This window comes from Lampetra fluviatilis, chromosome 14 (genome assembly GCF_964198595.1).
Source record: "Lampetra fluviatilis chromosome 14, kcLamFluv1.1, whole genome shotgun sequence".
Classification (NCBI taxonomy): Eukaryota; Metazoa; Chordata; class Hyperoartia; order Petromyzontiformes; family Petromyzontidae; genus Lampetra; species Lampetra fluviatilis.
The window spans coordinates 1,051,249-1,073,861 of NC_136288.1; the positions used below are offsets into that span (position 1 = coordinate 1,051,249).

Sequence of the window (22,613 nt, forward strand, 5' to 3'; positions counted from 1 at the left end):
CATTTTTTAATGTCGTCTGAAAAATGAAGAAGAAAAATAGATATCAATAAGGATAATAGATACAGAATCCACCTCAAGAATAAACAGTTTAAATGCTCTAATGCCAGCGTTAATATAAATATAATAACCCTGCGCATTCTGACTTTTGGACCACCTTGTATATTCAATTGTTATTTAATATATGAAGTAACCAAAGATGGTAAATGATCAGAGAGAGCATGACCTTCAGCGATATAAAAAAAAAACTACATGCGAAGGCCACTGTGATTTCCGGGAAGGGTGCGATACATTCTGCTGTGTCTTTCCAAATGACTGAGCCGAGCCCAACACTGCCATTTCAGTTTGTCTCGGTTTTTTTTGTTTAGACTTCTCGCAGAAAACACCTCTATTTCATCTCTACACTCTCTCGAATTGGGACCGCAACACAACGTGCGCATTGAGCTGGGTTGGGAAAACCCATTTCAGGCTCTCGTATTCGCACGTTCGTATCCCACCCCCCGACATCGACCATAACTTTTTTCGCCATCAACTTAAAGACAGATGTTTTAATAGTGGCACTCACTCTCCCCCAAGACACCGGGGAACAGGTTCCAATTGAGGGAATGAACCTGGATAGTGACTGTCAGAAAACACTTCCCAGCTGATGGTGCCTCGATCCCCCGGAACACCGCTCACACTGATGTTTAAACTCCACCGCGATGCACATATATATACTGGTGTACAAACATGCAGCTTATATAGATATAGCTGCACAATGGCCTACAATACATTGCCCCTTCATGAATGCTTGGCATTGGCCATCTACTGAGTCAAACTGCTACAAAAAATGGTGTGGCACTGATGCGAATTTGTCATGGATGATGATGATGATGATAATTTGTCACGTGACGGCGTTCACGATGGTGACAATGGTGATTATAGAGTGTTTAAGTAATATAATTAATTACTATTATATACGGAGATGGATAAATAAAATCAACTCCAGTGGATGTACGAGGTTGCTGATGACACTGCAGGATCGTGAGGGAAAGCAGCGGATTGGGGAGGCCTCCATCCAGCAGTGGAGTGACCCTGGCTGCTGTTGCTGATGATGATGATAACACCTTAGCCAACTCCCACTGACAAGAGTGTTGCAGTATGGTCAGACAACCCCAACAGCCATCAACGTCGTCGATTGGAGAGAGATTGTATTTATTTTGTATATCACGTGACATCGCAGAGCAGGGACATTTAACATTTTAATTGTACGAATCCTTTGAGCTTACATGTACGGCACTCTAATGAAGGAATAAGATATAATATAAAATAACATTGCACTTAACCCCCTCCCACCCCGTAATAACAGCATGGGGACACATTGATATGAACATAGTTGCATGCTTAGTCCTAGTATGTTTGTGCCAATAACAGAAGGTGGTTATAGATATACATCAATCATATATAGATATATAATAAAACTCCTTATATCCTTATATAAATGATAGAACAGTTGGTGTCATGTATAGGCCATGGCTTTTCAGGCTCCGGTGGGAACTGTATCCAGTCACAACTCCCTCCTAATATCTTATTAATGTCCACATATTACCTCAATAACAAAGTGATAAAGGGACTATCAACCAAAATACTGTTACGTTGGTAAGAGGACTGGGATGAACAACAAGGCCAATACACAATTTGGCAACTTGTGAATAAAATATATCCATCATGAGGAAGATGCGCTCCATCTCAGACCCAATGTTCCTACTGGGAAAAGCAACGGTGGTAAATCATCGCATATATTGTGTACGTGCGCATGTGCAGTTTCAAATGTAACAAACGAGTGGGTTTTACAACTTTCGATATTGCTGTTTGTTCTGGTTTATGAAATGATTTAAACTGGGCATTTTACGCCGTGCTTTTACAATATATAAAAAGGAAAGCGTTTGCCAGGCGCCGTGTGCATACGCAGTTACCGGGCCTGATCGAGATTTCAAACGAGCACCGAAAGGGATTGAATGCGATGCTCGTTAGATTCAAATTCATTTTTAATCTAATACGGGGTTCTCTGCCCTGGGCGCAATGGTTAGCACACTGGCGTAGCCAGAGGTCACCGGAAGGACCCCTCGGCATGGCAGTTGAAGCAACGGGGCAAGTTGATTTTACCACCCCAACACCACCCCCACCCCTCCCCGCATCTCATCACCCATCGCAATGATCAATCAACAGAATCAGAATAAATTTTGATTTAAAGCTTTCGTGACTGCAGGGATTCATCTTCTTGGTTCTTTCGGTAAAGTCACGTAGAAGGGAAGTCACGTAGAAGGGAAGTAATAATATTACTTCCCTTCTACGTGACTTTACCGAAAGAACCAAGAAGAAGAATCAGAATATTTATTTCTATTGGAATTGCCACACCACACACGAGCTAATAAATCCATAAGCAGTTACATGTTTTGGTCAAATCATTGGAATGGATGTCGTGATGGCGCAGTGGTTATTGCACCATCACTGAACCCAACCACTTGAGTTTGACTCTCAGCCACAATCAACATGAGTGGCGGAGTGATAGCTGAACTGGTTCTGACCCCGTCCCCCCCCTCCCAGTATGGTGAAGTATAGTCAACTGTCATAAATTACACGGTGTGGAAAGGCCTTTAATGGGCAACCACCATGCATAGCAAGTTGTTATAGATTACGGGGCTGCATGGTGAATAGCAGAGGGCAGTGCTGCACTTCTATGCAGTGGATAGACAATCGACTGTTAGCTATTAATTTTCTAGTGCCTCCCATATCGGCCTTTTTGCATATGTATGCATGCATGTTGAACTTCTTTCGCACCATACATAGCCAACCGTTCTAATCAGAGGTGCACATAGAGAAAATGTAGGCCTTTCAAAGTCCACACATCCGAACCTGCGTAGGTCACATCATGCGATGATCGACGGGTCTTCGTAAGAAAAAAAGAGCAATTCCGCAACCCGTCCGTGGGTTTCGCTGGAAAAGAGAGGCTGTCCATGGTCCATCGGGTTTTTGGCATCCTCCCATCATGCCTGAGGTGCAGGGTGCCCGAAAACATGAGGAGGACCCCACCCCCACCCCATCCCCACTACATTGGTAAGCGAGGGTGATGAGGGGAGGCGGTGGTGTTAGGGGCGGGGGGTAGCCCAAGCCTCGTGCCATCGCCCACCATGGAGCGAGGCAACTCCTCGAACAACGGCACTTGCCCCATCAAGCCTAACAGGCCGGGGCAGAATCATTATCTTTATTAGCTTATTCCGTTCTGTTATGTGACTTTCTGCCACTTTGGGTCGGAGGCAAAAAAAAACGGCCGACCCAACGTAGCATCTGGTCTCGTACGATTACAGCAGAGCTATCCGGGGCAAAAGTATTTCTGTTATGCCCCCCTCCCCCCGCGAAATGAAATGTTTCGTAAAACTTGCAAAATAACACACATGCCGTGCGGAGGTTATGTAAATTTTCGTCTACCGTTTGCAATTCAAAGATACATTACTTTATTTAAACCTTGGAAAATACCGACAGCTATCGTCGGAAAGGGTTTGCGAGCACTTGCACCGGCAATGTTCAGGCTCATTATTTTCTGTTTTTCCTCTTCTGAGGAAGACGTGCATTTGACAGTTCTGCCATTAAAAAAAGGCCGTATCAGGCCCCTGTGTGGCTCATTTCCCAAGTAACTAAAGTCCTCTCATCAAGTGCAACGAAGAGCTCATATGGCTCACCATTTTCCAGCACCATGCATTTAATCTTCAAGCTTATTCTATGGCAAAGCCTTTGGGTATGCATTCCAAAGAGACAATGTTAATTATTGAATTGATCGACTAAACTTGTGTTAATAAACTGTGAGATTAAACTCTCAAAATGCACAATGACATGGATACATTATGCATGGTAAATCGATGTATTTGTTTTTTTCTTTAATGGAATCATTTTAAGATTTGTGCATTAAATGCAACTTTGTCTCTTTTAAAATATTACCTCTTCATCAGCATGTCTTTTGTGGTTTGGATAATTTGTTCTCCGTTTTCCTTTTAACTTCCCCCGCAATTTCAATCCACTATACATTGCTATGCTATTCTATGGTTCTTTCGGCAAAGTCACGTAGATAGAAAAAAAAATAACAATAACATAATAAAAATAAAGTGAGTACACAATAATACAAATATCACGACATTTCGATCGCAACACAAGCGGTCGTCATCAAGAACAGGGAGGTTAGCGTCTGAGGGCGAGCTGTTTATAAAGGTTTAGAGATGGGTGGGGCAGCTAATGTTAATGTAGGAGAAGGCTCCGACACCGGCAGGAGGTCTACACCAATCAAAGCATTACACCTCGCTCCACACACCCACACTGCTGACGGTGGAGGTGGACAAGAAAACACAAATCAAGTCATGACCCAAAGTGGTTGATGACATGTTTCCAATGATTGCTGAGTTTAAAACCGTCGTCCCGGTTGAAATTGTGTCTGTATTTCGGGATGGCTTTGTGAACGAATCTTTGTTGATAGCCAGTCCGCTTGTAAAGTACCATCGTCTTAAAGATATCAATTTAATGTGAGCCAGCCGCATTAAAGTAATGATCAGCCACGGCAGAAGTTTGGTCCTGCCGTGTTTCAGATCTGCCTTATGTTCACGAACACTGTCCGAGACATGTTGTTTGGTTTCCCCAGTGTAACTGCTGCCAAAGATACAGCTTAATTTGTAGATACTGGATGTTGCATGTCATGCATCTTGTCCTTCACAGATGGGATCAGGTCACGAAGTTTATGCATTGTGTTAAATCGGACCTGGATCTTGTGTTTGTTCAAGATTTTGGAAATATTTTTGGTTATCCCTGCTATGTAAGGTAAGGTGATGGTTTTGATTGGATCTTCAGATAGCTCCTTTCTCGCGGTTGGTGTGATGGCTTTGCGGATTGTGTAGTCAGAATATCCATTTTCCTTGAGAGCCTGGTGTACATGTTTGAGTTCATTGATCAGGTGTTCATGGTCAGAGATACATTGAGCTCTATGGTGTAGCGTTTTGATGAGGGAATTCTTTTGGGATGGATGGTGGTGGGAATCGGGTTTTAGGTAGGTGTCAGTATTGGTTACTTTCCTGTAGACAGAATGGCTCATTGAGCCATCTGGTCTCTTTTTGATTAAGACATCCAAGAAGGGTAGCATGCCATCCTTTCTACCTCATTGATGAATGTGATTGCTGGGTGGATGGAATTGATGTGGTTGAGGAATTGTTCCAGAGCCGGTCGGCCATGTGGCCAGATGACAAACGTGTCATCCACGTACCTCTTCCACAAGGACGGACGTAGAGTGGATGGCGTCTGTCTCAAATTTTTCCATGAAAATGTTGGCCACAACCGTAGATAAGGGAGAACCCATTGGGGTGCCTTCAATTTGTTTGTAGAATGTTCCATTCCAAGTGAAGTATGTATTCATGAGGCAGTGTCTCACCAGGGCTGGTACATCAGCATTCAGTCTTTGTTAGACCAAATCTTCAATTATTGCAATAGTATTGGGCACAGGAACTTTGGTGAACAGAGAAACTACATTGAAACTAAAGAGCAAATCACCTGGGGACAGTGAGATGTCTTTAATTGACAATTCCAGGTGAGCTGAGTTAAGAATAGAAGAAGTGGTCTCAGCCGTGAATGGCTGCAAGGTCCCAGACAGATATCGGGCCAGTTTGTAGGTGGGTGAGTCAATGGTGGAGATTATGGAAGGAAGGGGTGTACCTTCTTTATGGATTTTTGGCAAGCCATATAGTCTGAGTGGTCTAGCAGCAGAAGGTTTTAAGGAAACCCGTTTGGTCTGTTCAATTAATGAAGCTGAATCAGTGATAATACTGTTCGTTTTTGTAACGAGGCAGTTGGTGGGATCTCTTTAAATGTTTGTGTAGCTGCCATCATTAAGTAGGTTCTGAATTTTGTTATTGATACGTTTTTGTCCATGATGACCATGGCATTGCCCTTGTCGGCTGAGAGGATGACGATATCTTCCTCTTTTTTTATTGAAATAACACAAAGCGCTCCTCCTTACTGATGTTGCTGACTGGTATCTTAGTGCTTTTGAGGGTTGCAGCGATTTCAGATCTTGTTACGTCTGCAGCGATGTGTCCCAAACCCTTAAGAGCTATATCGACCTGGGCAATGATGTCATCCACTGGTATGTATTTTGGGGTGACTGCAAAGTTTAACTTTGCAATCAACCCTCAAAAGCGCTAAGATACTAGTCAGCAACATCAGTAAGGAGGAGCGTTTGAGTAAAAAAAAGGGAAGATCGTCATCCTCTCAGCCGACAAGGGCAATGCCACGGTCATCATGGACAAACACGTGTACAATAACAAAATTCAGGACCTACTTAGTGATGGCAGCTACACAAAAATGTATTTCTCTAAGACGATGGTACTTTGCAAGCCGACTGGCTCTCAACAAAGATTCGTTCATGAAGCCATCCATATATACAGACACAGACACAATTTCAACCGAGACGACGGTTTTAAACTCAGCAATCATTGTAAACATGTCATCAACCACTTTGGGTCATGACTTGATTTGTATTTTCTTGTCCACCTCCACCGTCAGCAGTGTAGTTGTGTGGTGCGAGGTGCAATGCTTTGATTGGTGTAGACCTACTTGCCTGTGTAGGAGCCTTCTCATACATTAACATTAGCTGCCACACCCATCTCTAAACCTTTATAAACAGCTCTTTGATAGGTGTAGACCTACTGCCGGTGTCGAGACCTCTCCCACATTATCATTAGCTGCCCCGCCCATCTCTAAACCTTTATTAACAGCTTGCCCTCAGAGGATAACCTTCCTGTTCCTGACGACGACCGCTTGTGTTACGATCAAAACGATGTGATATTTTTATTATTTTTTATTCACTTTATTTTCATTTTTATTATTTTATTGTTATAATTTTTTTTTTTATCTACGTGACTTTATCGAAAGAACCATAGAATATTAATTCCTGCAGTCACGAACGTTTTAAGTCAAAATTGTTATGCTAGTTAATGTAATGCGTTACAATTCTGAAATTCACGTAGAAGCTGATTCATATCATCACTTGTAAAAGCATTATAATTGTGGTGCAGATGAACAAACAACATATGATAACAGACAAATACATAATATGGTTAGCACACTGTTTAACGAGCCTGGCAACCTGACTTCACTTCCCTGCCAACGCTATTATCAGTGACGAGTGATTTTCGAATTGATGCTGCGTCCCCTCTTCACCGACCTGCCTGCACTGGTTCGCATGGTGAAGTATGGCCATAAATTGTCCACGACCAACATCATGTGCAGAGACCCTTTATCCAGCAGTGGATTGACAAAGGGCTGGAAAATAATAATTATCATTATTTAAAAGTAATGCCTATTTGATTGATGGTTATAGCATTGGTCTCTTTACGCATTTTACAGTAAATATCTGATAACAAAATAAATACATTTATTTATTTTTAAAAATCATGCTTTTCAACACACTAATTTAACGGTTGAAAATTAACTGAAACCTCCATATTTAACTCGGTGATCTATTCAATTGTTCCCATTACGGTTCAGTGTACAGAAAAAAAAGCGAAAAAAGTAAACCAGAGGTCATCCCTCCAGACCCGTAACCTTTATATCCCGGGGCTGTGCAGCTGGTGGCTCTCGCCCCGAATCCCTTTATAGCACTCGTATAGTCAGCAGCAGCCGAAGCCATGTGACACACACTGGAATAAAAAAAAAGACGTTCTGGAAATCAAAGCAGCGGGAGGCTCGCCACGGACTGAAGTGGTCGTTTTGACTCTTCACACAGAAGCCCTTTCATTCCTAAAGCAGTCTGGCTGGGGACACGAGGTTTAGCCGCACCAGTAAATAAAGTCACGCGTAGGCCCTGGCGAAAAGAGCCCCCTTTCACTGCCACTCCAAAACGCCTCTGGCCCATGGGTATCAATAACTTCAAACGCGTAATTTGTCCATGCAGCGGTAGTTGCCAAATTCAGACAAAGTGTGGCCTTTTTGAGCCGTTCCCGGAGTCTCATTCAAAAGCTTCAATTGAAGACGCTGGAGCACATGTCATAGGCAAACAGACGTACAATTACAGTGCCTCCATACAGAGCAGACTTTTCTCGGCAATTCCTCAGCTCGTTATGAATGTAAAGGAAACTTACACTGGTTGGAATCGTATTTTGTAATTTAAGTACAATTCTAATGTCAGATAGGCATCGGGAAGTCTTCATTGACCGGTGTTTCATTGACAAAAAGGTGTACATTGTTTTTCAACTTTATATTGTAATTATTACCATATCCGACATCACGATAAGGAGCATTAAAGTCATAATAATAGTTAATAGCAATCAAATGCACACACCGAATGCATGGCAAGTAGCTGTAAGCCATTGGCTACGGACATTCACCAATGCTTAAATCAATGTTCATATATATAAATGTCTTTAAATGTTATTAGTTTTAAATATGTCGATTATTTTCAGCTTACATGAAAATACACAAAACTAACACACGATCGTTTGGCAAAAAAATACTCTGAGACATAATCGTTGTGAGAAGAAATATATATTTTTACAATTCTAACACGCTTTGTGGACCAAGTAATTTGTATAATCTATAATTTAATTGAGCTGTTTTATATATATAGTCAACATTGAAGTAGTTGATTCCAACTGAACAAATTACAATTGTAATAATGTTCATCCTTCTTTATTCCACTGCTAAATGAAGGCCTCCCAATGTCGTTACGTTATGACCACGGAGTTTGACTATACTTCACCTCGCAGGTCAGTATGGGATGTTGAAGAGGGAGAGGAGGCACTCAGGACCGGTTTAGATATCACTCACCACTGATATTAACTTTGGGCGGGAATCAAACTAAGGTCACTGGTTCATTGTATGGTGCACTCACCACTGCAGCACCACTCACCCCTAGCACAATACATGTCCCATTAAAGTCTGTGTAGCGGTTAGGATACGATCCACATTGAAGGCTTCATTATGAAATGATGCCTCTGCACTGTGTGGTAATCCACATGACACGAATGGGTCCGCGTCAAATGTGAACGTGATTGCACGAGCGAGTGTTTCCGTAGGAGCATTTGCAAAGGGTTAATAACATAGCAAAAGCGAAATATAAATTTGTTACATTACCTCAATGTTGATAAATGCAATAACAAAAAATACTTTCTGGAAATTGCCGTGTATATGGGATCATGAGCTCAACATTTCTTGATAATTGTTTTCTGCAATTGTGGTTTTAGTCTAGGATTACAGAAATTGCACGAGGTTTAGACAACACATAACCCCGAATGGCTTTTCGATATCTCGATATCGTGTTTCTCCCACGTGGATTTAAAAATAATAATCATGGCTCTCCCATTGTTTCATTACCTTATTGCAATACATTTAAAGTCCCATTCGCTGGAATCCTGTATTGAGATCAAATAATATAACACAACAGACCCAATTCAACGCTGCATTTAAACATTTGTTTTGGTCCATTATCCCATGGATGACAAAAACGATATTATCCAGCAGATATGTGTTCAACCAATCAAACTTTGCAGCGGATCCCACCTTTTGGGTCTCATCAGCATCGTCAGACTTGTCCAACAATTACAGTGCTGTACTGCAGAATTGCCCGTTGTTATGGGCAAGAGAAAAAACATACGTATTGCAAGCATTATATGTAGCAATATTCATCTTGACTGGCACAGGCATGTTCGTGATTATGCAGAGAAATTGGAATCAATTAATTAAGCATACAAAACACAACTCATTTTAACATATGTATATAAAGTTGGTGGACAAATACAAACTGACTGGCTCAAAGTGTCACACCTTTTAGCACCTCCCAGAATATGACCAACTTTGTAAACATGCAACCTAAGATAATGACTCACGGCGAACTTTGATACTTTCTAGACACTTGTTTCCGCTGCAGTCATACCGCACAGGATATGAAACAGAATCCCCTCCCTGGGTACGAAAAAAACTTCAATGTGGCAACCATGGAAATTTTTCAAGACCGACAGGTCAGGTGGTCAGCCACGGTCTGACGGAAGGTAGGTTTACAGAGTCAATGTCATCCTTTCTCTTTCTCTTACCGTGCATGCTCGGGTCTCACGCGTCTCAGACGAGACACACATGATTAATCGCTCACCTGCAGTGGAACCTGCTATGACAGGAATATTCTGATGTCGTCTCGACAACAGCCCTCATTGAGGTGAACCTGACAGCAGTGGCTTTCTTTGGCTACCTGGAAAATACTTGCCACCTTTTGTTGTCATTGTGTTGGCAAGACAGTTATACACACACACCCACTTCCTGGAGATAACGAATTACCAAAGGTGGAGAATGTCAATGTACAGCGTCTAACCTCAGGTATATCGTTGCGCGACAGATCAATGATCTGCTTTCGCACAAAGGGGATTTATTTGCTATGTCGCGAAACAACAGTTGCTTTTTTTAATTGGTTATAATGACATTAACACGTTGAGGCATCTCAAATGTATTCATCAGGATTGTGTACAAAATAGGGTGGAGCTGCAGTGTAGTGGTTAGCGTGCTGTGCTATGATTCCGGAATCCTGAGTTTGATTATTGGCCATGGTGAAAATCAGTGGCGAGTGATATAAAACAGAGTCTTTACCTCCTGGCCCCTTCACCAACCAGCACTGACCAGCGTTGTGAAGTATGGCTAAAGCAAGCTCCATGATCCACATGGTGTGGGGAGGCTTCCGTCCAGCAGTAGATTGAGAATGGGTGGAATTTATTTTTCTTATTTTTTATATTCAGAATTAATATTAAAAAAACGTCACTTGGGTTCAGAAATTAATGGCCATGTGTGCAAATGTTCAGTCTAAACCATTAACTACAATTGTGTGCATTATTCCTTCTGCCTTACATTGAATATCACACACTACCATTTATGTTTGCATAAAATAAATATCTCTGCATGCTGCTTGTCTCTTATCAACTTCAAAGACTTGTAGACATTTTTTTAAGCCACAAGCTTCATTATATTGTCAGCGTGCTAAAGGTTCTCAATATGAACATTTAAAAGACTTAGAGAAAAAGAAGACGAAGAAACGGTGGGGGGGGGGGGTCAAAAAGAACGAACTTGGGAGTGCAACATGAAATGGTAAGCACAGAATGGTACAAGGCGTAATTGCCTCCGATGGGGACCGCAAACATACCAGCGTGGGCCCGTACAAATAATTCACTGGGAAACCGGATTGCCTTAGGAAATCAGAAGCTATTTGCCGCTTCCTGCATGTCTCAGGAGCCCCACAGCATCAGTGCACGGCACTACAGGCGAGCTGTACGTAATCCATTATTGAAAATATATATCTCGTCCTTTGTTACAAATTCACGCGTCAACTTTTAGGGACAGATAACGCATCATGTTTTATTGTTTTGGCAAGGGGTGGGTTGGTGGTGATGGTGGTGGTGGGGGGGAAGGGATTTCGGTTGTTGTTTGGTTTTGTTTGTTTTTGCTAAATACCCCACTGCTTGTGATAAGGGCCAGATCTGTTACATGGACGTGAACAGGAAACAAGTCATGCACCAAAAGTCACGTTGTGCTCTTCATGGAAAAAGTATTTCATAGTATTAATTCCCTTTGATGCAAAGCCACAACACGCAAACCTTGAGTGCGGTGTGATTCCTTTAACGTTTATTTTACATGGACATCTCATTGTCACTCTTTAAACAAGGAATCAAAGGTAATATATCTTAGGGCATGTGCACAGTTTAACAATGTCAAACAGTATATATTTAATATAATTGTTATAAAAAGTCAATATTAAATTTCCATTATGCAAAGAATCATACACAAAGAGCAATATTGTATTATTGCTGTTATTGAAAAACATTAATCGTTAAACAGTTTTGACAAAACACAAAATGCAGCTTGGACAATGCCTTAATCTTTAAAATTAACGCAAACGAAATAATTACATATTCCATTGACTTTATAATTATAGATAATTAAACAAATAACACTGACTAAGATACGTTTTGCAATAAAACATTTTTTTTTATCAAAAATACTTTACATTTTGCTCAGGTAAGTGTTTAAAGTAAAAATGCGACCATACAGGCACTTAAAACCATGCCATCTTCCTGTGAAAGGGTATTTTTAATCCACACTGCTAACGACATAAATAAGTAAATACATCTATATATCACCAACAGTGGCGTGACCAAGCAATTGCAGGGATGCGCCCTGACCTCTGAAAAAAATCTACAAAGCTTTCCAGTACTTCAAGTTGTCTAACCTTCGATTGGAACGGTTGGTTACGTACGGTGCGAAAGAAGTTAACATACATTCATTTTAAATGGAAACTTATTTGTCAGTTTGGATTCCAGTTGGGATTCTAACTGCACCATGGTAGGCAGTTGTTATTGCAGTTAAAATAATAAACGCTTGAATTTTCACAAAGACATTTGCCCACAATCTAAATCGCCAGGAGTAGCACGATGAGCAAGCAATTGCACGGTTGCACATTCACCTTCTTTTAAATCTAAATACCTAAAAGGAATGCCAACTACATCATAGTAAACAATTGTTAAAATTAATGCCTGTTTGAATTTTTCAGAGGCACATTGGTAATTCTATTCGTGGTGTTTTATTAGTGCTGTCATTTTTTTTCTTTCCACTCCCCGACAACCCCGTTAGGCTGAAAATCTGGAGCCACACAGCATTGATCCACCTTCTGAGCCTGTTTATTAGCTGCAGGCGCAATGCACAACTGTACAGCAGGGATTTGAGCGGAACAGTATGGCGCATGTGTTTCCACGCTTATCAGTAAATCTTATTAGGATTTGCCTTTTGTACCTTATAAAACACGGCACACCATGTACGGATACACGGTGTGTTGTGTAAACGTGTTTGAAAAGTATAGTTTTACATTTTTATGGTATAATTTGAATTCGTATGATATCATGCACTGCTGTCAGTGGACGTTTGCTTTCTTTACATATTCAATACATAGCCATGTTTAATTTGTATAATTTATTGCATTGATGGTTGGTGATAATTTTGACTCGTTTTGCATTTATAATGAAAATCAAGTTAAAATAAATTGCACATAATCAATACAAATGTTAAAAACGCGTGCCAATTTTACATATAAGTGATAACCTACCATAGATGTGATCAATTATACAAATTGAACATTGTTGCATATTCAATATATATGATAACAAAGCACACATTCACTAAAATAAGTGCACAATATAAACATTAATTCAAATTAGATCAATAAATGAAAACAATACATTTCAAACATGTTTAAAATTCGCATCACAAATGCTAATTTACGAAAATAAAATGAAAGAAACAGAGTTAAAATTATTTCAAAAATTATAATACATTTTAAAAATAACTATTTGGTATGGCAAGTTAAACACAATCTCAATTTATAATTAATGAACTGATATATCTTTTGTTTAAGTTGTCTATACATTTCATGCATGTGCATAAATTGTAGCAGTCAGCAAATGTCCAAGCATACTTACTGCAAAGGGCTTTTCAGTGTCTTACAATTATGGAAGCATGAAGTCACATCCTGAGGCTCTCTTATTATTTTAAATACATTTATTATTTGCTACATGTAAGAGTTGTGAATGCGCCTGGCATGGTATGGGGTCTAATGCAATGAGCTACAGGAATTATATTTTAAAAGGCCTAGGCTTGATGTTACACAAACCAAATGCTCCGGTGCATTCATCCGGTCATGCCTTTGGCCCTGAAGGAAAAAAAAATGGTTTCAGTGAAATTAAAGCCACGTATTTAATAAGTAAATAAAACAAATACGCACAGGCAAGGAGGGGGGGGCAGTCCATAAGTTATGGGAAGTAGACACTAAAATTCAGGAGAACAAAGACTTATTCACCCATTTACTCCGCGCAAGTATTAAGTATTCGCGTCGGTGCACTCATTGTCATGTGAAACACGGAGAGCGCTCGAGAGAAGCCCAAGGTTAGCTTGGCGCTACTCTTTGTAGGGTATCATTCTCAGATGGTTGATCCATCCCCCCTCGTGTACGTACGTATATACAAGACAATTGTGCGCATTCGATGTATTTTACTTCAATTTAAAAATGACATTGCATTCGACAATGCTGCAATCAAACGCAGCAACAAAACAATACGTCTTGGACAACTCATTACGTGGGCAATGCATGTATGGATACACTTGGCCAGAGGGTTGCGTTTAAGGGCATGTGCAGTTGAATAAATAAACTTGCTGACAATGAGCAGAGGAATACAAAAAACCCCGAATGTCTCAATGCTCTATATTGTATAAGCATATGCCCAAACAGGAATCAAAATCGTGTCATACTGAGGGTATCCAACAAGTTTGTCGGGTTTTATTTTTACGTATGCTTCAGTTTATTTTGATGGTATAACTACATTCCAGCGGTAGACCCTCATCACTGCTAGGTTTTCATGTAGCACTATCACCCAGATACAATTGTTGAGCAGTACTTCAGATGCTAAACAATATTAACCATGTGATGCGACAAATATTCCGATTAAAACGCAGATTTTTTTGTTATATATTTGAGTAATAACCGTCAAAGTGTATCACAATCTTGATTGACAACAAAGCCTCCGTCTAAAACATATTGTGGGGAAAGTTAAGCATGGTAGATCATATTGGAATCTACATTTGTGTAATAATCTGTACAATTATTAAAGGGAATTTCTCAAACCATAACATATGAGACATACTTTTTTCCTTTTAGGGTGGTGTTTGTGACTCGTAAAATGGTTGAGTTTTTGTTATATGTCCAACACTACCAATGCAGAGAATTGTATTTTATTATGTTTTATTTTTATGATTTTATTATTTTCCTTCTACGTGACTTTACCGAAAGAACCAAGAAGACTACCAATGCAGTACTGTATTACAAACAAAGTGTTCAATAACCTAGATTTTATTTGTTTCTATAATGTCTATGTACCATACGATAAGATAAAATTGTTCATTCTAAGCTGGTTCAAATATCATATTTAAAAGAAGATATCCCGTAGGTATTTTTGTAAGGATTTTTATTGTGACCTTAGCTTGTAATAGCAAGCTGAATCACTCGGCCCAACAAATGAGCTTTGTGACAAATTGCAGCATGCCCTGAATAATAATTACATAATCAACGGCACGTCAGGTACACAGTAAATCCTAACACTTTATTCCCATGGGACGCCTATTAATTAAATAAATAACCGCGTAGCACTACCGCTAGACATATAAAGAAACGTTACAGATTGTTTTTAGTCATACAACTCATACATTAACATAGTAAAAAAAAAAGATTTTTGAAGAAAAAAAACTAGTTTAATTTTTTTATGCGTAAGAAAATTTAAATTTCAAGCTCTCATTTTATTTTCTCAATATAAAGAAACTTGGTTACACATCCAATGATAATTAATACACTGTCAAATCTTACAGTGACAGATTCCATAACATTGCAAGACACCACCCTAACAGAAATTCAAGCCCACACCCAACTCACTTGGATTGGATGAACGAGGAGACTGCATACGGCTACATCTCTGCCCCCACTTTACACAGATGTGGGAGGAAAGAGAAAAAGGAAGAAGTTAACTGTGCCTCTAAATACTCGAGAACAGCAGATCCGCGGAGGAAATTGCTATCGTTGAAAAATGGAGACAGATTTTGAACCACTTACTGGCAGTATTGCAGTCACTTGTTTCTTCAATCACTTGCGGGCTGCAGTGGTATGGATGCCTCTCCGTGGGACTCCGATCTGACCGATGGCTTTTTCGAGAAGAACTCTGTAGAAGACTGCGCACCACCCACAGTCCTCCATTGCAACGTGTGTCCCGAAAACTGCTGCTGGAGCAATTGCCCTTGAGGTGGTGGGCTGCTGGAAGAAAAAAAAAGCATCGGGTATTATTTTCTCATTCCTTTTCTCTCCCTTGTAGAGCAACAAGATGAAGCTCTTCAATCCAATGTTGTTTTAGTGGTGCAACTTGGAGACACCGTGCAATTTTAAAAATAAAGATTTTACAGGAACGAGGGTAAAATTATTTCAAAGCGTGTTACCCCCCCCTCTCCCTTAGACATTAGATAATTAATTAACATAGAACTGAAAACTCCTGCACGCTTTGCACTACACCCCTTTAAATGCGCGGGCTTTTTATCGCCAATATCACGATTCGCCATTGATTTTTGTATTCGGCCACGAAATTATTTAAACAAATGTGTCATGAATCCCTCCACCACCCAACACAGATAAACAAATTAAATTGCCCCGTGCGCAAGCGTTTTAACTGTACACTCCTGTACAGCTATTAGCTATACTTGCTGTTGCACCTTAACAAGGTAGACTGGTATAATAATACTCTTGGTGTAGGCGTTTACTATGCTGTAGCGATACAAGTAGTTCTACTGCGACTAGCACACACATTGTTCACTCCGAACAAGGTCTTAAACATATTGCAAAGAGGAAAGAGAAAGCACATCCCTTGGCTGTATATTCAGCCCTGTTGCAATTATTTTTGCTTCATGGTACTGAAAGCATGAATGAACATATATATTTTTTAATGTTCTTCCAGCCGAGATTTACAGGAACACAAACTTTCACAGCACCTGCTCTTCATTTGCACAAGACCACGTTCGCACTTGAATTACATCTCATAGCTCTACATCTCTACTCGTGCCGATGCAAATAGTGCCGTGAAAGCAACTATTTTTTTGTTATCCGCCAAAGTGAAGCAATTAGCGAATTACATGAACGCTAACATATTCCACGCACGTACACATTTGCCAAATACGCTGTTGTATTTGTTTGCTGCCAAAAACCTGTTGAGAGATTCGATCGTGCGTGGTATAGCGTTTTTCAGCCAAGTACCTGATCCACTTTGCACTCGCAAAACAAAACAGTTACAGCCGTGTTTGCCATCAATTCAAAACAACAACAAAAAATGTAAACGGCCAAACCCTTTCACCCCTCGACTTTTTGTAAAGTTAGTTTAATCTTCTTTACTTCTGCCACGACGAGCACAGCACCGCACTTCCACCGTCGCTCGGCGTCCGTGGCGGGAGAGATCCTCGCTTCGTTTTAATGCATCACGCGGAGAAACCTTCACGATGTATTTTCCCGTTCCCCTTTTTTCGTTGTTGTTGTTGGTGTTGTGTGTGTCTTTGTGGTTTTTGGAACGAGTGCCCGCACACCCCCCCCCCCCCCCGGGGGCAGTGTGGATGCCCCAAAAGCCCACATAAGCCTGGGTAAGTGGCTAATTGATGATAGACAGGCTTCCTGATGGGATGCCTGCATTAATTACCTCAATAGCCGGCTGAGCCGACATACCAGCAAGGGGCGGTGGGAGCACACACACAGTCCTGTTCGTTTGGCCTGAGGCCTGGAACGCTCTAAACTGAAGCCCTACAATTATGGTAGATCAACGTATAATCTATTTTACTGTAGCTGAACAAATTATAATAAAAGGAGGAGGAGAAGAAATGTATAAAGTATTTAGGTACACATATATGTAGATAGACAGCCAGGTACGAATACAACAAAACTGTCTCGGGAAACTGTGAGCACGAGTGGCGAGTGTTGGTGTAATGTGGGGTTTGAGATGAGTTATGAACAACTGCCGGCAATCGGCGTGGCCAGTCGTTGTCATGTAATGTCCTTCGGGCTTCACTAGATGGCAGAGTGCAACTGAAACGACGCTCCGGGTGAGGGGCAACGAAGACAGCGCCGTGCGGGGGGGGCGCCTTAATGACTTTGCGCGGGTCACAATGGAGAGGTCACATTTTTATGCCACACTCCCGCGGATGGCTCCCGACGTCACATCCCAGGGGAATATGCATTCATTATATCCCATGCTCAACCACCCTGCTCCCTCATCCGCTCGCAGCCCCCCGCTCGCCCTTCGCTCACGACAGCTGTTATATTATGTGCGTTAACACCCGTGCGATGTGGCCGCAGTTCATCCTGCAGCCTCTGAAACGGTGCTGGTGAAAAAGGCATATCCCGTTTCAGCTCGCCGCCATATGGTCGCGAGCAAGAGCGTGCGCCGACAAAATCAAGTCAGGAACAACAAAGCAACTTTTCACGTGTTCTGGTTATCGTCAACCAAATGACGCGTATTTCTGCTCGTAAATAAGTAATCGGTTTTGTACAAACATTTATGGTGCTGATGAATTCTTAAAAAAAAATGCACCAATAATCATTGCATGTCATGTTCTATTAATCACCGACATTAATATTATAACATATTTAAATTAAGGGAATGAATGTGGATGAACGTGGTCAATTATTAAACGTGAATATGTACTATCCGTACTTACATACATTTTATGTAGTGCCTCAAAACACTTAAACTTTGACTTGCTTATGCAACGCATGATTAAAGCACCGAGCAGCAAACCAATAGAGCTTGTGGCTTTGATAAGTTGTGGGTTTGGACTCTGCATCTGCTACTTAACCAGCTGTTTGGCACTGCGCATTACAGAGCCATAAGCTGGGTTAACAGCCATATATTCAATTTGCATACACCTGATCAGGTGGAGGGTTATTTATTTTCCTCAACAATGCGTAGATTATAAAGTATACCCCCCCTCCCGCTCCACACACTGCAAAGCAATTGCATTGAACTGGTTTCAAAACAATCGCAAGGCGAAGATTTTATTGTCGGAAATAAACGTATAATTTATACAAAAGGGAGAATAATATTTGAAGGTAATAAAGGAAGGAAGGCACTGTGCGTGATACAAAATTAAACTAAACCAACAATCCCACAAGCAACAATGTAATGCAATTAAGAATGAGGCTGGAATGGGGAAAAAATGAGTCTACATTTGGCCGTGAGGGCTTTTCTCAGGACTGATGAAACACACTCAAATTTTGTCTTTATTTTAGTCATGATGAAGGCCCAAAGGCCTTGTGCAATAATTACTATATTCCCCCCACCACCTTTCCTTCGTGTCATTTGGAATCCACTTTTATTTTATTACCTGTTAAAAGAATAAAACATTGACTTTCAGCTTTCGTGACTGCAGGAATTAATATTATTTGGGTCTTTCGGTAAAGCCACATAGATAGTTTCAAAGAAAATAACAAAAAAACTACGACGGTTCGATCGCAACACAAGCAGTCGTCTTCAGAAAAAGGGCAACAAAAGATGACAACCGCTTGTGTTTCGATCGAAACGTCGTAGTTTTTTGTTATTTTCTTATAACCTATCTACGTGACTTTACCGCAAGATCCAAAGCATAATAAGTAAACAATGCTGATGCCAGGGGAAAATAAGCAAGAGCAGGGACAACAACGTGAACTACTAACTTTTTGTTGCACAACTGTGTGTTAATGACAACAGCGGCGATGAACTGTGCACCGTGCTCCAAAATGTCTAAATTAAGTAGGTGCGGTAATTTTTCTTCTTCTTGCGTAATGTCAAGCACGCCTACATTATACGTCCAGGTTGAGGTTTGTGAGCCGTGTGATAGCTTCGGGAGTAGCGCGACAAATGCTGTCCGGTCCGCCGTAGAGAGGGCATAGAATGCAGTTGCTCGCGATATGGTCCCAATGTGTGGTCCGGGTGGCCACAGTCACTGCACTGTGAGTCAACTTTAATTCTCCACTTGTGGGTAATACATTGATATCATGATGATGATAATAATGTACAGCCCTATGTCAATAATGTGTTGAATAAAGGCTTCTCCACACGATTCCAGTCGTGGAGTTTGTTTGACCATACTTCACCACGCTGGTCAGTGTGGGCTGCTGAAAGAGGGAGGGGATCTGGGACCGGTGCAGACAGCAACCTGCCAATGATTTTAGTCATGATCGGAATTAAAGTTCAGGTGGCCTGGGTGATAGCAGAGCACACTTATCAACGTGCCACCGCTTACCGCCATTATTATGTAGGCAGCCATTATTTATCTAAACAAATGAGACTCAAGAAAATATAAGAAGCAGCACCAAGCATGAGGATAGAAGGTACAATAATCCACGAAAAAAATACTTTGCTAAAATATATTACATGAAAGAAGGCTACAGCATAAAAATAAGATATACAGAATTGTACCATAACTAAAAGATGCATAGTATAGTTTTAAATACAATAAACCACAATACCAACGTGTATATATATATAAAAGCAGTCACTTTATATAACACTCAAAATATGGAGTGAAAAAAACTAATTCTACCATCTCACACAGGTGGCCAAGCGATGACAATTCAACAGTGTATTCCTAAATCTATCTGTGTGGATTCTTTTGATTGTTATCCCCTCGCATGCGTGCATTTTCTCTTTAAATTCTCCGCACATTGTCAGAGACGCATTCATGGAATTAACCAAACATCTCAATGTGGAGCCATTGTTTTATTGTTTTATAAAAGGTTCTTTCAATGGGCAGTCTCTATTGGGTAAAGAACAAAAGAAAGCCCATCTTTATTATGAGTATTATTACTTCTCTAAACGACACAGCTTAAGACTCTTTAAAACCAAACAGGCCTCGCACCTGCCCCCCCCCCCTCCGCAATGGACAATTGGACATTGACTCGTCCGCCGGCTTGGTCAACGCGAGGTCACGGCGCGTGAACCCCAACGGCGCGATCGCTCTCCACGGATTAGGAGAATTAAACGGGGCCGTCCCTGAAGCCGCCCGGTGGGCCATTGTCGGGGTCTCAGTGCGACAAACAGGCGATTGAAACCCACAGAGGGATTAATTCACTCACGCACGCCCTCCTCCGACTCGCCCCCTTGAGTCGCCATCGCCGTCCCATCGATGAGGCACGTGGCTTTTCCAGCCCGTCACAAAGGAGGAGTGTTTGTCTGCGGGGGGGGGGTGTAGAAAATAAAACCCTCTTCGCACAATATGTTGGGCATTTAGCAGATTACATCCGACGAAATGTTTTTTTTCTTTTTACAAATCTCAACAAAGACGTATGCTAATCGTTTAGATCATATAGCGTTCATTTCGTTTGCCGCGCCTCTGTCAATGTTAGATGCCGTAGAGAGCTGCAGCAGAGATGTGTTGAGGATGTAATAAAAGGTTTTAAGCACGCGATTTCCCATTCTGTCATTCTATTATTTGAAGGGATAAAATTACAGTCTGCTAACAAGTATAATAATTGACTACTCGTTGTCGATCCACTGCTGGATGAAGGTGCACCCACATCATGTCAATCATGGGCAAATCATGGAGTTTGTTTTTACCATACTTCACCATGCTGATCAGTGGAGGTTAATGAATCGGGGGGGGGGGGGCGGACGAGGGGTAGTGGGGGGTGGGGGCAAGGCCCGTCAAGATGTCACTCGTCGCTCTAGTTAGCCGTGGTCAGGAATTAAACTCGCTGGGTTCATAGCGCAGGTCACTAACCTATGCCCGACCGCTCCACCCCACAGAAAAGTTATCACTTCATAATATACTGCTTCACCAGTAACAAACAAAAACATACAATGAAGACAATATCTGAGACAGTAGATATGGTGTTATAGATAGTGACAACAGTATTGATGATGGCACTCACGATGTCAATAGCAGTTGTCATACAGCTGATGGTGGTGGCAGACACGGTGAAGATAACACCAAGATAGGGGACACGCTGGAGATGGCGTTAACGCTTCTAACCAACACTTGCAGAAATTGGTGGTGATATTTGAAAAGCCATCTGTTCTCTGTCAAAACGATACATTTATAATCGCATATGTTAATTTGACAAATATGATTAAAACAACAATTATTGTGTATATTCCTTACTGTCAGAGAAAGGTGGACTGTGTTTTGGTAATTTGGTATTGTACAGAATATGAATAATAAGTACATAAACATGTATTTATATTATACTGAATTTTAAATGCTGCAAGCTAATATTGTTTTTAGAACAATGCCAAAGCAGTGTTTTAGATATACAGCACAAGCGGAGTTTGATTTCTGATCATTACATTTCGAGTGTATTTGTATTACTCTATCGTTAATGGACAGTAGACACCACACACACACAGGCGCACGCGAAACGCTCTGCACCTCTTTGAAAGCGTACAGGAGCAGTGTGCCCTTTGTTCTTGAGAAAGTTAAAAAGAATATGAGATGTGTAGTTGTATAGATGACTGCAATTAAATCACTTAAAGCCCCACAGCATTAAAAACACATTACAATTGCTTCCAACGCACATCCCAGGACGATATGGTGCAGTGGCAGATGGTCATAGAGTGGTTAGAAACTATGGAAAAAAATGACACGTTAAGTCGGGAGAAACTTAATAATGCATTACACCAACACAAATGCACAATTGAGCTCGCACTGGCAATGGACACAGTTGATGAAGAAGGCAAAAGGATTAAACTGGCTTCTCGGTATTTGGAGAGTTCAAAAGGAATGATTTGGGCCATCATACCGAGAGGTGTGAATGTCATCATCGCTGCGCACCAACCTCTATACAACGTGGCCGACTGTGACACATTGTTAGACCCAAGCCATTGGAATAAAGGTGCGCAGATCGTAATAATCCGTGGGCCAGAGCTGACATTGGTACGACCTCAGATCGTAAAAATGTGAGTAGTACCGATGGCTAATATGATTGAATTACTTCGTAATCCACTCATTTCAATGGTTATCCCATAATTGAC

The 22,613-nt window shown here is 41.1% G+C and overlaps 1 long non-coding RNA gene across 1 annotated transcript; it reads right to left on the reverse strand.

Annotated features, from left to right (window-relative positions):
* Positions 1 to 13,661: 13,661 nt before the first annotated feature.
* Positions 13,662 to 20,733, reverse strand: LOC144935723 (uncharacterized). The gene is made up of 4 exons (XR_013637334.1): positions 20,720 to 20,733; positions 15,692 to 15,886; positions 15,515 to 15,563; positions 13,662 to 13,744 (listed from the first exon to the last, which is right to left on the reverse strand). It is a non-coding gene; the product is annotated as an uncharacterized LOC144935723 (long non-coding RNA).
* Positions 20,734 to 22,613: the final 1,880 nt, after the last annotated feature.